The sequence below is a fragment of the Amblyomma maculatum genome, chromosome 1, assembly GCF_055883805.1.
Source record: "Amblyomma maculatum isolate TAMU_Amacu chromosome 1, ASM5588380v1, whole genome shotgun sequence".
In the NCBI taxonomy this organism is placed as follows: Eukaryota; Metazoa; Arthropoda; class Arachnida; order Ixodida; family Ixodidae; genus Amblyomma; species Amblyomma maculatum.
Window position 1 is genome coordinate 436,513,330 of NC_139344.1, and position 14,655 is coordinate 436,527,984.

The 14,655-nt window shown below is 45.6% G+C and overlaps 1 pseudogene; it reads left to right on the top strand.

Moving 5' to 3' along the window:
- The window catches only part of LOC146209474 (uncharacterized), a 159,323-nt pseudogene that overhangs the window by 57,924 nt on the left and 86,744 nt on the right, over nt 1-14,655 (top strand).

Consider the following 14,655-nt stretch of genomic DNA (forward strand, 5'->3'; position numbering starts at 1 on the left):
TAGCTTGTTTGGTTGTAAGAGTACTGGACTTCAAAAGCTACTTTCCAAGAATTCATACAATATCAGGCATGTGCAAAGATCTCTTTCTCCACCAAACGATCACTTTCTCGAATGCATTATTTCTAACTGTTTGGTGAAAAGCAATTTTATGTTCAGAATGACGGACGCAGTCATCATCATACAATATATAGTTAACAAGAATATCGAACGATATTGCATAAAATAGAAAACACTGGTTCACGCTGAGTCCCAAATGGACGCCGTAGTCCCATGGAAATGCATTAGTGTGTTATTGAATATAATGAATTGATGGCGATCGTGAATAGAGCCATATATTTTTCTATAATGTGAACCCACTTCAGCAAATTATCAAATTAGAACAAATCAGTTTTGGATTGCGAAAAACATTGCCGAATGATTTTGAGAAATTGATGCAAATAGCACCTGTTATTTATCGTTACAAGAACCGGGCTTTAGAAGCTGTATAATCTGAGAGCAAGATAACGAATGGCATTCAAGGACACCTGATTGTACTCCAAGCGACGGCAAGCGTAGCAACTGGCGACAAGAGATACACGGATGAAATTTAATTCCCTAAAATCAGTATACATCATTTTGTCCAACCAGTATTCTCAAAAGTCGTTTGAAGCTTCTCAAGCATAAGTGGCCACATTTAGCACATGAAACAATTAACTACAGGGCTCTGGCAGGCGCATTTGTCCTGCACTTGGCATAGATAGGCTGCTGTCAATAGCGAGACTACATGTAAGAACCCCTAAAGGAGGCAAGCCCTGAACCTGGATTTGCCTATAAAGCTCTTATAAATTAATGAAACATTTAGTACCCATGTGAGGAAGCAGAACAGATTCCAGAGAACGTCAAATTCACATCCAGAATATAAAATCGACACTTAATATTTCTCGTGAAGGCACTGTCCAGCTGCCTGCATACACGAAAACGAAAACTTTTTACCTTTGAGACTACTCAAGGAACCTGTAGAAGCGCCCGCACCCGAAGCGCCTACGGTTCCTTTTTCGATTAAACCTGAGCCGTAAATATTACCCTAGTCGTGTTTCGTCATTCGAATGTTCAGGATTCGAAAGAATCCTCTTTTATTTACATGATGCAACCTTGAAAATACAGTAATTAAATTCCTATTTTACCGCCAGGTGCGAAGTCCTCGTGAGACCTACAACCTCAGCGTAGCCAGCCTCCTGAAGAATGAGATCTTCATGACGTTCGTGACTCTAGCGACCATGTTCTTTGTCCTCATCGCCGTGTTTTTCCTTGTCCGCATTTCATCACTACAAGACAAGAAGGGCTTCTGCATCACCGATGACTGCCTCTCACATGAAAGCTTACTCGAAGAGACGTGAGACTTAAAGGTCGACCCCTGCCATGACTTCAGTGCCCACGTCTGCTTCAACTGGGCACCACCGAAAGACAGGCAAGATATTAGGGGTTTTGACAAATCCGCCATGCACGACATGCTGTACTCGTGGCTCTTCAACATCAAGAAATACATCTTGGAAGGATCCAAGTCTTTTCCCGTCCTCAATAAGCCATTGGCCATGTTTGAATCTTGTATGAGCAATTCCTCAACGTACGGTAAGGACTTGAAAAGTTTCCGGCAGTTTCTAAACAATATCAACCTACTGTGGCCGAATCCACCTGAACAAGACATTGACGCTCTTCGAGTAATCCTCAGCCTTGCTTACAATTGGCAGGCTGCCTTCTGGTTCGAGCTGCGAGTCTTTACTATTTGGAAGGGTGCGTTTAGAGGCAGGCGAAACATCGTGCTAACGCCTGCTCCTCTCATCGACCGCTACCGCCTCCAGCACCTCGCTGTGATTGGGGACGGAGAAGACGCCTACTTCAGGTACTGGATGGACTTTTACAAAGCGCTTTTTGGCGACATCACAAACGCCACCAAGGAAAGGGCGCTTAAGGCAGCCCACATCGAGGGCGACATTCTAGAGACACTACAAAAGGCGGTGCAAGCAACGTCCGGAGCGGCCATGTTCCCCATAGGCGAACTTGAAGTGTACACGACTGGCATAGACTCCCCACGATGGCTGAACGAGCTGCAGCACGCTACCGCCTTAAACCCGAAGCTTATTCAGCAGGACGTCTTTACTACTACCAATGTGCTCTTCCTCGTAACAGTGGGCAACCTGTTCGCGAAATACACCAACAACGAAATACTGGATTTTTTGGGATGGCAATTCGCTCAACACTATGGACCAGTGTCTGACAGCGCTCTCCTGGTGGCGCGTTACGGTGATCTTAGGACAGCCAGACGCTTACGACCTGCTTTCTGCGGGTACCATATTGAGGTGCCCTATAAGGTGCTCCTCATAACAGCGCAATACGTGAGGCATCTAACGAAGACAGACAAGGAACTGGTCGACGCCGGCTTCAGCCGCCTTGTGTCGACAGCTGTACGCTTAGTTAACGACTCGACTTGGCTGGACTCGGAGAGCGTAGCTTTGGCAGTCGATAAACTACGGTCTGCAAGTATGCGGATGTGGCCTCCCGCCGCATTCCTGAATAAAACTAAACTCGAGGAATTATTTCGAGCGTTTCCAGAGAAAGAAGAGTCATTTGGTGCATACTTCATAAAATCGCGCAAGAGCCTACAAAACATACGCAGAACGGTGGAATACGACACAGTGCTTGAAATGCCACAAAACTACGCATTGCCTTATTTCGAGTACGACTATTTAGGCAACGCCATTGGTGTCGCCATCGCTGCTGTAGGCCGCCCACTGTTCTATAGCAAAGGCACTCTGGCCATGTTCTACGGAGGATTCGGCTTCCACCTCGCCTTAGAACTGGTCAAGGCGATGGATCAAGTGGGAACCCAGTGGCACCCGGACGGGAGATTAGTTAGATCTTTCCTCAGTGCCAACTCCCATTCTATCTTCCAAGAAAAGATCAAATGCTTCAACAGCACCGAATTAAGGGACAGTGACAGTGTGTTTCCCGAGATACCAGCGCTGCAGATCGCCTACTCTGCTTTTCTGGACGCAAGCAGAGAAGCTTGGACCACACCTCAGATAAGCGCCGACCTGACGGAAGAGAAAGTTTTTTTCTTAACTATTTGTCACATGACGTGCACCCCAAAAGACGTCAAGAAGCAGTTCGCTGCTGACTGCAACAAAATCGTGCGTCACTCTTCGGCTTTTGCAAAAGCATTCAAATGCCCTGAAGGGTCCATGATGAATCCGAGAAATAAGTGCAGTTTTTTTGACTGATATTATTTTGTTTGTGTGTGAAATTTTGAAGCTGGACTACTTCACTGTAAACTATATATTGTGTGCATCCAAGAAACGTTGGCAGCATGTAATTTTCCATTCGTTTTTCATTCTGTATTGTTTGTTTGCGTATAATGCGCATAAGTGAGGACTTTAAAGAATATATATATATATATATATATATATATTCGCTCGCATTTATTAGGTGCGATGATTTAATTTTACACGTATTCTCACTATTTTCCTACGCTTCAGGTTCTGGTATAAAGTAGCGCCTGAGATGGTTTCGCATTACTCCCGGCAAAGCACAACTGAGACAACTGAAACAATTACTGCTTGAACATGTAAACAGAGACAGTTACCGAATTTGCATGTCTGGTCTCCCGGCATGGCCTATTGACCTTATTTTTGTCATGCAACTGCATAAGTTCTTGAAAGATAGTTTTTAGTGTCCTTGGTTCAGTTCTTACGACCAAGGTCAAAGGCAATTCCTTCTCATAAATCCCGATGCTTTCTTCAGTGTATTTTTGGAACTGTTAGCTTGCCCTTTATGACGGCACTCCAGTTACAGACTACAATGTTACCGCTGTGCTTAAGAATGGAGACGCACAAAGCGTTTCCCTTTTTCTGTTTATCATTGCTTTTCCATGTCGTGAGACCTTCAAGTGACACTATGTCTTCTAAACAATTCATTTATAGGGTTTCCTTGTCAGTTAAAGTAGATGTGTGTTTTCATACTAGCTAAGCAACGATCTAGTCATGTTATCTCTTTATATTGTTAATAATTTATTGTATTCATTAGCGAGACTTTACTTTATGTGCGAGAACATTTAGGTCTCTCAGTTTGCTTTCACCTCACAACTTTGGGCACTGAATTACTTATATAAATAAATTGGCTCGTGAGTCAAGTACATGAGTATTTGTCGCGGAATAATTTTCACTTTTTTTTATCTGTGGCTGCTGAAGGTACGTTTCTCATCGTTGAAAAGAAATAAATTAAAAAAGTGTAGAAAGCGTAACTGAAGTATTGCAAGCTATTTTTTTAATAGATATTTATTGCCTCGTGACATCAGTAGGGTATGCGATGAAGAATGAATAAATGATTAAATGAATGGAAAAAGGTTGGCTTTTATGAAGTGCAGAAGTAAGTTATGATGAGGTCCCTGCGTCAAAGTGACATATGAGGCAGATTAGTTGCTGAAAGGCCAGCTATGCTCAGGTGCCGATTCATGTTGGTTTGAGTGCTGGGCAGTCCCACAACAATTGGCGGATGTCGGCTTCAACATCTTCGATTTTACAGATCGGGCACCCTGGGCGGGGATATAAGTGTTGGGAGTATGACCACGTTCTTGTGACAGCTGGTGTGAGGGCAACACCCACCCGGATCTTCCTAAGCGCAACCTCCTCTGCACGGTTGAGACCACGGAGAAGGGATATCGCACACGGAGGGATAAGTGCACGTGTGCGGCGCCGGAGGTGTTCCTTTCTTGACAAAAGGAGCGTAGCGTCGTCCACTTCAAGGAGCAGTGGGATTGATGCGACATGGTTCACGAGGCAGGTTGCTAAATCAGCTTGACTTTGAGAAGGCAGCAGATGCCGTGGGACCCACTCAATGCGTATTGATTGTGGGATGCGCGCCGCAAGCTGGTGGATGTCTTGGCAAATTTTAGGGCAGCGGCTGACACGTCGGAACAGACGTACTGCTTGAAGTGCGTCAGTGCGGATGACAACGTGGGCTGTAGGGAGCATGGTTATAGAAGTCACGGAGCAGAGTGCCTCCTGAACTGCCACAAGCTCAGCGCAGAAAGATGTAAGTGGTTCCGAAAGCTGAAACGTAGTTGTCTGATTCAGGCTAGGTCTCCGTGGACAGTAGATTGCTGTTTTGGCATCACAGCCTTGTAGGCTTCCACTACTATAAAATCTTGAGGCAGGTGAGTATCTTGCTCTTCAAATTTCTGGCGAAGCAACGATGCCGCGTTGGCAGACGTTGGTCTTTGGATATCAGTTGGCTTGTTGTCTCCTAACTGTACAAATTTCCAGGGAAGGGGAACTGGCGCAGGTGGCTGAAGAATAATGTGTGACGTTGCATACGCCCTAAGTGCTTGCGTGGAATGTGACAAAGTGACCTTGAGTCTGCAAGCATCACGGCGCTGCTGCACCAGTTCATCGGTGGTGTTGAGCTGCGCATTCTCCTGTAACGATACGAGCAGTCTGAGGCGTGGAAGGCATGTTATGGGCCTCATAGCTTCTCAATTTGCGGCTTCAAGGAGATCCCATTGTGCTTTTGTAAGATGCTGGAACAGGGCTTGATAAATAATACGTGGCTGCAGCATCGCCCTCACGAACGGGCATGACACAGACGAGCCAGCGCCACCAGGTTTAAGAGAAATCTAATCAAATTCATAGTGTGAACAGCTTGCTTTTTGCCTGAGAAAGCCAAGCAGTCTCTGATCCTGATTGGTGAATCGTTAAGCCCAGAATTTTTACGCTCGGACATTCCTGTAGAGGGGTGCCTGATAGAAAGAGACGAATTAGATTTGCAGTAAGTTTACGGCGTCCCCAGTGGTTAACGACACCGTGTATGTAGTTTTACACACTGAAAGCTAAAGGCCAGTGGAAGAAGCGTAATCAGATCTAAAGCTGATTGAAGAGCAGCTTCCCGAGTAAGCAGGTCTTGGTGAGTGCTCCATACCGTGATGTCATCAGCGTATTGCAAAAATTTTATTTCAGGGATGTCATGTAAGCGCCATGCCAGTGGGATGAAAGCAATATTGAACAATTTCGGTGACAATACTGATCCATGGGGCACGCCACGTAGCGAAACGAACGAACCAACTCCGTCACCACTGAGGCGTATTGCAAATGTTCTCCCGTCCAAAAATGATGCGACAAAACTACGTACTCTCAAAGAGATGTGGAGCAAGTCCATGGCGTTCAGGATTGCAGCATGACTAATGTTGTATGCTTTTCAAAATCCATTGCCAATATGGTACGCACATTGCCGCTGCGGGTAGATGAGAGTACTGCTGATGCCAAGACCGCCAACCCGTCCTCTGTACCTATGTTTGGAAGAAATCCAATTTGAGCGGGATGATAAACGCCGTGCTGTTCTAGCCACCGCGAAAGTCGTATAGCCAGCATTTTCTCTGCAAGCTTGCACAGCGTTGATGTTAATGAGAGTGGTCGCAAGTTAGAGAGGTCTTTTGGGGGCTTTCCTGGTTTGGGAATAGGGATCACCACAGCGGATTTCCAGCTCTCAGGTACGACACCATGCAGCCATACATTGTTTATAGTGTCTAGTAGTTGAGGGAGTGCAACGGCATTCAGGTTCTGGTAAACCTCATACTGAATTTTGTCCGGGCCGGGCGCTGTTTTTCGTTTCGCTTCATCAATTGCACCCAGTAGCTCAGGCTTAGAAACGAGACTCGCAATTCCATCTGCGTCAGCAGCAGATGGCATTGTGTATCCATCTGTAGGGATACTTGCCAAATTAAAATAACAGCTGAAGGAGGCAATGTATCATACTTTGGGAAAAACATTAGTGTTGCTTCTCTGGCGAAATCATCCGGTGACAAATTAGCTACAAAGCATGCTGTTGCTGCTGCGTCAGTAGAATGGCGACCGTGTTCTATTGCACAAAACGTTCGCCAGAGTGAGGCATTCGAGGATTTAGCGGAAATCTGTTCGCACCATGCATGCCACTGGCGTCGCCAGTGATCGCGTTCATATCTCCGAGCGTTAGCAGTAAGATAATGCAGTCGTGTACGTGCCTGCGTCGAAGTAGGGTGTCGCCTTGCAAACAGTTTGGCTTGACGGTGGGCAACCCAGAAGTTAGGCAGGCCGATATCTGGTGCCGGTCGACCAGCATCAATTCAGGTAGTAGTCGTAGAGCTATTTAATGCACTTGGTATTCGCTCAACAAGGAGTGACGCCGAATCTGAAGACAGACTATCGAGTCGTGAGCGAAAGTTGTCCCAGTTGATCACAGAACATTTGCGGCGTAAAGGGCGGAGACGTGAGGGATGGAGACTGATGATGATAGGGTGGTGATCACTTCCCCAGCTGTCTGGCTCTATGTGCCACGAGGGAGTTCCCGCGCCCGACCACCATGCCAAGTCCGGAGCATAGGCAGCATTACGTCTCTGACGAACAGGTCGCGTTGCTGTCCCAGGATGATTGAGCAATACAAACAGGGCATCAACGAAGGCGTCCCGCACAGTCCTACCACGAGGGCTTGCAGTGGGATACCGCCAATCCGGATCAGGGGCGTTGAAGTCGCCTTCGACTAAAATCGGACACCCGGGGTATTGCCGACGGACAACAAATAACCAGCCAAGATTAATACGAGAAGGGTGCCTCCAGTTGGTTTAACGTAATATGAAACGATCACAACGGTTCCTTTCGGACATTTCACAGCAACTGCTACAACCTCTCGATATGAAGTGCACCAGGTTTCGACAGAAAGGCGTACATGAGGAAACCGCGTATCAACATATACCGCCGCCATTACCGGTGGAGCAAGAGTCTGCACGCGAAGGTCGGTCATCGAAGGAGACATGTTGCTAATGAAGCCCGGAATTGTTGGTAAGGCGTTTGTTTCCTGTCGTAACATAGCCCTTACCCGGACCTTGTTAATTCGTAGTTAGGCCTTGAGCTCACCCACTTTCGTGGAAATGCCTCTACAGTTCCACTGTAGCCCACCAGGATTTATTTTATTTATCTCAGATACTGTCAATCCCCATTGGGATTTTTACAGGATGGGCATATAATTGAATAATGACTACAATAATGGTGATACAAAGGATACAAATACATGAATACAGAAAAACAAACAGGTAGCAGGTGATAAACAATGTCATACACAGCATATCTAGGTAATAATGCAGTTAGACAAGGTGAATAATGTAGTAATACGATAGCTTTCATTTAGAGTATTGTAATTGGTTTGTTATATTTGGTTCGAATTGGTTTACGTGTTGTGTAGTAGTTCTTCTAGAAGGGTTACAAATTTCGGCAATGATGTGCTGTTGGTGATGTGGGGATCCGAACCGTTCCATTCGGTAGTTGCGCGTGGAAAAAAAGAATATCTAAAACACTCGGTACGGAAAGAATATTCTTTGAGAGTTTGTGGGTGTTTATGGCGGGAAGGTCTGCATTTATCTAAGGAAATATACAACGAGCTATCTATGTTTAGTGCATTGTGTAATAACTGGTGAAGTAATTTTAGTCGTGCAAGTTTGGTGCGGTTTTGTAAAGTAAGAATAGAGGCTTTTTTAAGCAATTGGGATGGCGAATCAGTGATCCTATATTTGTTAAATATAAATCTAACTGCCTTTCGCTGTACTCCTTCGATTTTGTTAATAAGCTGCTGTGTATAAGGGAACCAAATTGTGTTAGCGTATTCGAGAACTGGTCGTATAAATGTATTATATGCTAATAGTTTAGTTTCTGGTGGTGCTTCATGAAGTCGTCTTCTCAACAAGAATAACCGTTTCAAAGCAGAAGATACAATGCTGTTAATATGTGCTTCCCATCTTAGGTCATGTGAGAGGATTAAACCTAGGTACTTATGTTGATTAACTCTTGTCAGTGGTATGTTATTTATGCTGTACGTGAAGTCGGACATTTGTTTTTTACGTGTTACAGTTAGGAAGGCGGTTTTTTGAATGTTTAGTTCCATTTGCCAATCCTTGCACCATGTTATCACGTCTTGAAGGGCGTCGTTTAAGTCATTGTGGTCCTTCGAAGAGTTAATTTCATTATAAATAATGCAGTCATCGGCAAAAAGTTTGATTTTAACTCTTATGTTAGTGGGTAGATCATTGATAAAGATGAGGAATAAAATCGGTGCAAGGACGCATCCTTGGGGTACTGCCGATGTAACCGATGCAGTGGATGAAATTTCATGGTTAACTGTAACATACTGAGATCGGTTAGTTAAATAGTCCTCTATCCAGTTGACAATGGAGCCGTTGCCTAAGGTTGTTCTAAGTTTGCTAATTAGTTTTTTATGAGTTACTTTATCGAAAGCTTTAGAGAAGTCTAATGCAATTAAGTCAATTTGTTTTTGATTATCAATGCTTTGGGACAAATCATGTGTTAATTCTAGTAATTGAGTGATGGTGGAAAGTCCTCTCCGGAACCCATGTTGGACGGGTGACAGTGTGCTCTCTTGGTCAAGGTAACCAGTGATATGCTTTAGTATAATGTGTTCTAATAATTTTCCTACCGTGCATGTTAACGAGATTGGTCTGTAATTTGAAGCATCATCTTTGCTGCCTGTTTTGTGTACAGGAATTACTTTCGCAATTTTCCATTCTTCAGGAAGAGAACAAGTAGATAAGGATTTAAGAAACATTAAATGACCGGTATTCGCTATTTTCGGGTACTAGTCCAAGCGTTGCAGTATCACGGACGTCAGGTTGGACAACTGGTTGACCATATAGCGGAGCAACGATGCTGCAGAGTTATCCGTGGGCATTGTGGTACACTTGGTAGCGGCAGGAAATGGCACAGTAGCGGAAGAAGAAGACGACGGTGCTGCCCTATTGATAGAACTGGCTGTTAATTCCGCAGTTCGTCGACGTCGAGCAAACTTTTCGCGGTGTTGTCGGAGCTTGGAGAACTCCTCTAAGAGACGAGTGATTTGCTCGTCTACTGCAGCCATATCGTCCTCTGGCAGTTCAGTGCGTTTCTGTATTAGCTGTTGTCGATGGCGTTCATTGAGCACCGTATCGCTAGACTTCGTCTTAGTTGGAGGTGCATTCGAAACGGGCTCAGGAAGCTCTGGCCACTCTTCGTCATCCCATTGGAGAGCAGCGAAGCGATTGCATGTCTGTAATGGTGCCATGTCTTGTATTGGCCAATGCTTATAGCGTTCCGAAGATGAGCCTTCGGTGTTGCCTTTTGCTTTGTCGGACAACTTGGAGGTGTAATCTTGTGGTCGTCTGATTTGCAGAGGCCTGATCGGTACGTAACTTTTCCTTGAGACGTACCTTCATCGGCATTAGCGAAAGGACAAGATTTGCGCATGTGCCCTGTTCGGAAACAGTTGTAACAGTAAACCACACTCGGTTTATATTGCCGAGGTCTTAAAATGTAGCCGTAGTAGTACAGACAGGCTGGAAATGTCTGAGGGCCTTGCAAGGTAACCATGCAAAAACGCCCTTTTCCCATATGTCGTGCCTGAATGACGAGGTGCGTGGGGCAGTACAGCTCCCGTTGAAGTGTGGCTTGATCCTTGTTTATGTCGACGTTGTGAACGACGCAACGCTGCAAGTCGGAGCCTTCAACTAGATATACCTGGGCAGGCACTGGGATCTCGCTTGTGATTGAAATACAACTAATCGTTTGCATACGTTCCACGGCAGCGAGTGTCGGAAGCCACAGCTCTATAGTGTTTGACTTCTTCATTGCCTTGAAGCCCCGAAAACCTCTGGTTCCGAGACAAGCGCCCAATTTAGCCTGGAGAACCCTATCCGGTATATCCGTCAGGCATTTGTTAGCTACAGATTTAATGGTCACTTTATAAGATATCGATCCTGGTGTGGGCGCAACCTGGCTCTCGATCGTTAAACAAGAGCGCTTTCCTTGACAGGCATCACCTGCCGAAGACGAATTCGGTTGATGGTCTTCCGAAGGATGTTTGTGATAGGTACGGGGGCTTGTTGACACGGATGATGGTGTGGATAAGTCCATTGGAGAGCACGTCTCATCCTGTCGCACCGTTGGATGTCCATCTCGTCGTGTTGACTGGATGGTCATTGTCGTGCTCCGCCAAGGGGACAGGTCACTTACGGGCTGTTGGGCATTTTGGGAAGGCGGGATCGGCATTGTTGCTGATGAACCGGGAGCACCAAACTGGACTTGGGGCCGAGGTTCAGGTTGAGATGTCGAATTCGGGGCAGATATTGCCGCGAGGCCTCTGCTGGAGGCCTCAGAATCTGACGGCGAGATGACGTTTGAACCTTCCTCGGAAGGCGCGGATACACTTCTCTGGAGAGAGGACACATATTTACCTAGGTGGCGAGTTTTTTCAGAAGAGCGATGCGAAGCCATCTTAGCTGGAACACACTCATGCTCAAGGCTGCATGGACCTGTCTATAATGCACTGATTTGACCGGGCGGTGAAGAACATCTTTGCGGACCTCACGAATGGCAAAGTAACTTCAAAGATGTGTAGTTTTTAGGCTGGGGGCCCCCAAACCCGTATACAAACCGACTTCACGGACACAATAGGTTTGAATAGCCATCTCATATTAAATGGTCTGCAGTTAAGATGATGCCCCTCCTCTCTTTTCTTTAACACCTCTTGACAAGCAAGTTTTGACCATTGCTATAGTCGTTTGTGCGTTGTTTGTTAAGGAAGGTAGCTCTATACCCTCATGTTGCAGCTACATACATTGGTTTAAAGTTGATGGGATTTATTGCCCCAAAGCGAATCAGGCTATTACAGATACCATAGTGGAGGTCTCTGGAAATTTAAACCACCTGGTGTTCCTTAACGTACACCGACATCGCACAGTACACGTACGCTTTGCGCCACATACAAACCGCCGAAGCCGGGATTTGATGCCGCATTCTTGGCATTGTAGTCGAGCGCCCTAACCACCGCGCGCGGCAGTCCAGCGGGGCACAAGCGACTTATATGTTGCAGTGCAACAGTAGAGCAATGATGACATACAACGCCAGAACGAAGTTGCAAATGATGAGCCCTAAAGAAATCTCTGACCTATAGCTTCACTGATTACGGAACTTGCTCTGTGGTCTATCGGCCACATTTTTCTCTAAGTGTATCTAATGGTTGCTGCATCCTAGTGCTTTCGCTAGGTACATAAGTATGAACCTCTGCAATATGTTAATTCAGCGAACTGCAGCCACACGCCCATTAAAAACGCAATTTGGAGAGGTTGTAGAGAAATGGTCTTATAAAGGGCTACAGTAAAGCTCACTATGATGGCTTCAAGAACGGATTGGAGGGACAGCGACCAGAGATATAGGCCATTTTAGGCACGCGAAGCTTAGCTACTGGCTTATACAATTGGCCTTGTAGGCGAGTTGGTGGGCTTGACAAACTGAGAACCTAGTCAAGTTCAACATTGGTTATCGTTCTCTGCAATTTTACTTAAATTACATTCAAGAAGTCATCTATTCCAGTTAACAAAACAGAAATCAAAGGCAAGCTGCGCGGATGCATTTACCAAAAATACGTCAGATTTTAACAAAGCAAAGTTATAATGTGCACCCCATTTGTCCCACAAAACAAAGCTATTATGCTCATTAAGCATAAAAAGAACTGTACTATAATTTTACTTCTCGAAGGCATTTTTAATTTCTTATAAAATTTAGGAACCATTTCACCAATCTGCAGGCGGGAAAGCTCAGTAACTTATTGAAGAGTTAGACGCAGAAGTTGTTATAGTAATAAAATGGACTGAGCAACAGAGCAGCAAAACCATTTCGAATCCCTGTGTGATCTGTAAAAAGCCTTAGCACCGTCTCAATTCCTTTTTACGGCGTCAAGAAAACGATCGCTACCAAAAGCCTTCTATATCAAGAGAGGATTTACGTGACACACTGAAGCCTCCACACGTTGCGACGTCGTTTCCACAAGCATAAAATATTTTATGTGTGCTAATATACTAATGCACTAGAGCGCTCGCATCAATTAAGTACTAAGAATAAGATGTGGTTAGTAAACAACCGGAATGGCAAAGACATGGTCGCGGAGGAACGAATGTGCATGTCAGAAGTCTGAAATTTCGAAAGAATCGCACCCCCTCCTCCCTTATACAAGCTAAGAAATGAAAAATGAAAATACGTAAATACGTGCCTCGTTAATATGGACACTTTGGTTTCCGACGAAAACTGTCCATTAAGCGAGTCATCCATAATAACGAGTCATGAATAAAAACAAAAAGGATTTTATTGAGAAAAGAGAATTGTAATTAACGACTGCTTTTGTACATAACGGTGTGCACTGGACTGAAAATTTCACAGAACACTGGCAATTTTGAGTGCATTATCCTTGTCATTGTTGTCTTCAAAAAATTGTAGTGCAGTCTGAAGCGACTAGCTTACCATGACACCCGTGATGTTGGGCTTTGTGTTGGTCGAACTTTCGAGCACGAACTCCTCACTGGCCGATGAATCAGCGTCTGATTCTCTACTCTACTACCGCCACTTCCAAAATGGCCTCTTCACTGAGCAAAGTAGCCGCTAAGTAGCTGCTTGAGATTCTCCTGAGGCGAGGAAATAGCTGAGCTGTTGATACTAGTCCCTCGCAGCTTGGATTGACTGAGATGGCTTTTAATTGCCGCTTGTATTCACAGATGTCTTCGCGCCTACGTTCAGCTCTGTTCTTTTGCGTTTAACTCCCGCCATGCCAAAAGCCAGACTCAAGTTGAGGGTTACAGGCTCCTGAAGCTGTGCACTTTTTTGCCTAGTTAACCTTTCTGCCTTTCCGTTCTTCTGATCCTTTCTTTTTTTGCCTTGTACTGTTTCTGTAAAGAAGCAAGTGAGTCAAGTTGGCAAGCTGCTATGCAGATGGCTATCGAACATCCCATCTTCTTGGCGCCGTTTTTACGTGTTCCCATAAAACAAACACTGCAAGCTGAAGTACAGTTTAGAACGACGGCTAACTGACTACGAAAAGCTCAGACCTTGTCAAGGGCGCATCGTTGACTCAAAGCGAAGCCGACATACCTAGCCTCCTAGGTATGGTAGAAGCCTAGTGTGCAAAGTTTGACAGTTCGGCAGCGCAACAGGGACGAAAACCAGGAGCATGAGAGGGAAGCGCGTCCAGGATGGGACGCCCGGTCCCGGTTGCGTGTTCGTACGTAGCCTTTCTTTTGTCGCTCTACTTTGTGAGTGTGTCTTAACTCTCACCGAAAAGCGTTAACGGCTTCATGGCACACACATTGCGCTTTGGGAAAGAAAACTTCAATTCCCACCGCCACTGTAAATATTTGTCTTTCTTCCTGTCATTTCTTTCTTACGCTTTTACCAGCCTCTCTGTTCACGTTCAGCAGAATTTATTGCAACCACATGTTGCTGTTTTCCCGACTGCGGCGACACTTCCGCTGCACCCAGAAATCTCCTGGTTCCCCGCTTTCGGGGTCTTTCTTATGCTGACCCTCGGTTTGCTGTGTACGTTCTTCTCCCCCCGCCCCTCCCCCTTCCCTTAGAACGGCGACACGCCCGCTTTGGTTTTTTCCAACCCCACAGGACACGTTCAGGCATCCTGCCGTATCGGCTGTCGCGTAGGTTCGCGGGCGGCGCACCCTTCTTTAACTTGCGTTCGGACTCCTCTGCTTTTTTTCAAGCACTGTCCATAATAACGAGACAAAAATACATGGGCCCAAGTGGGGCGCGTGCATTCTTCCCCTGTCCATTGTCC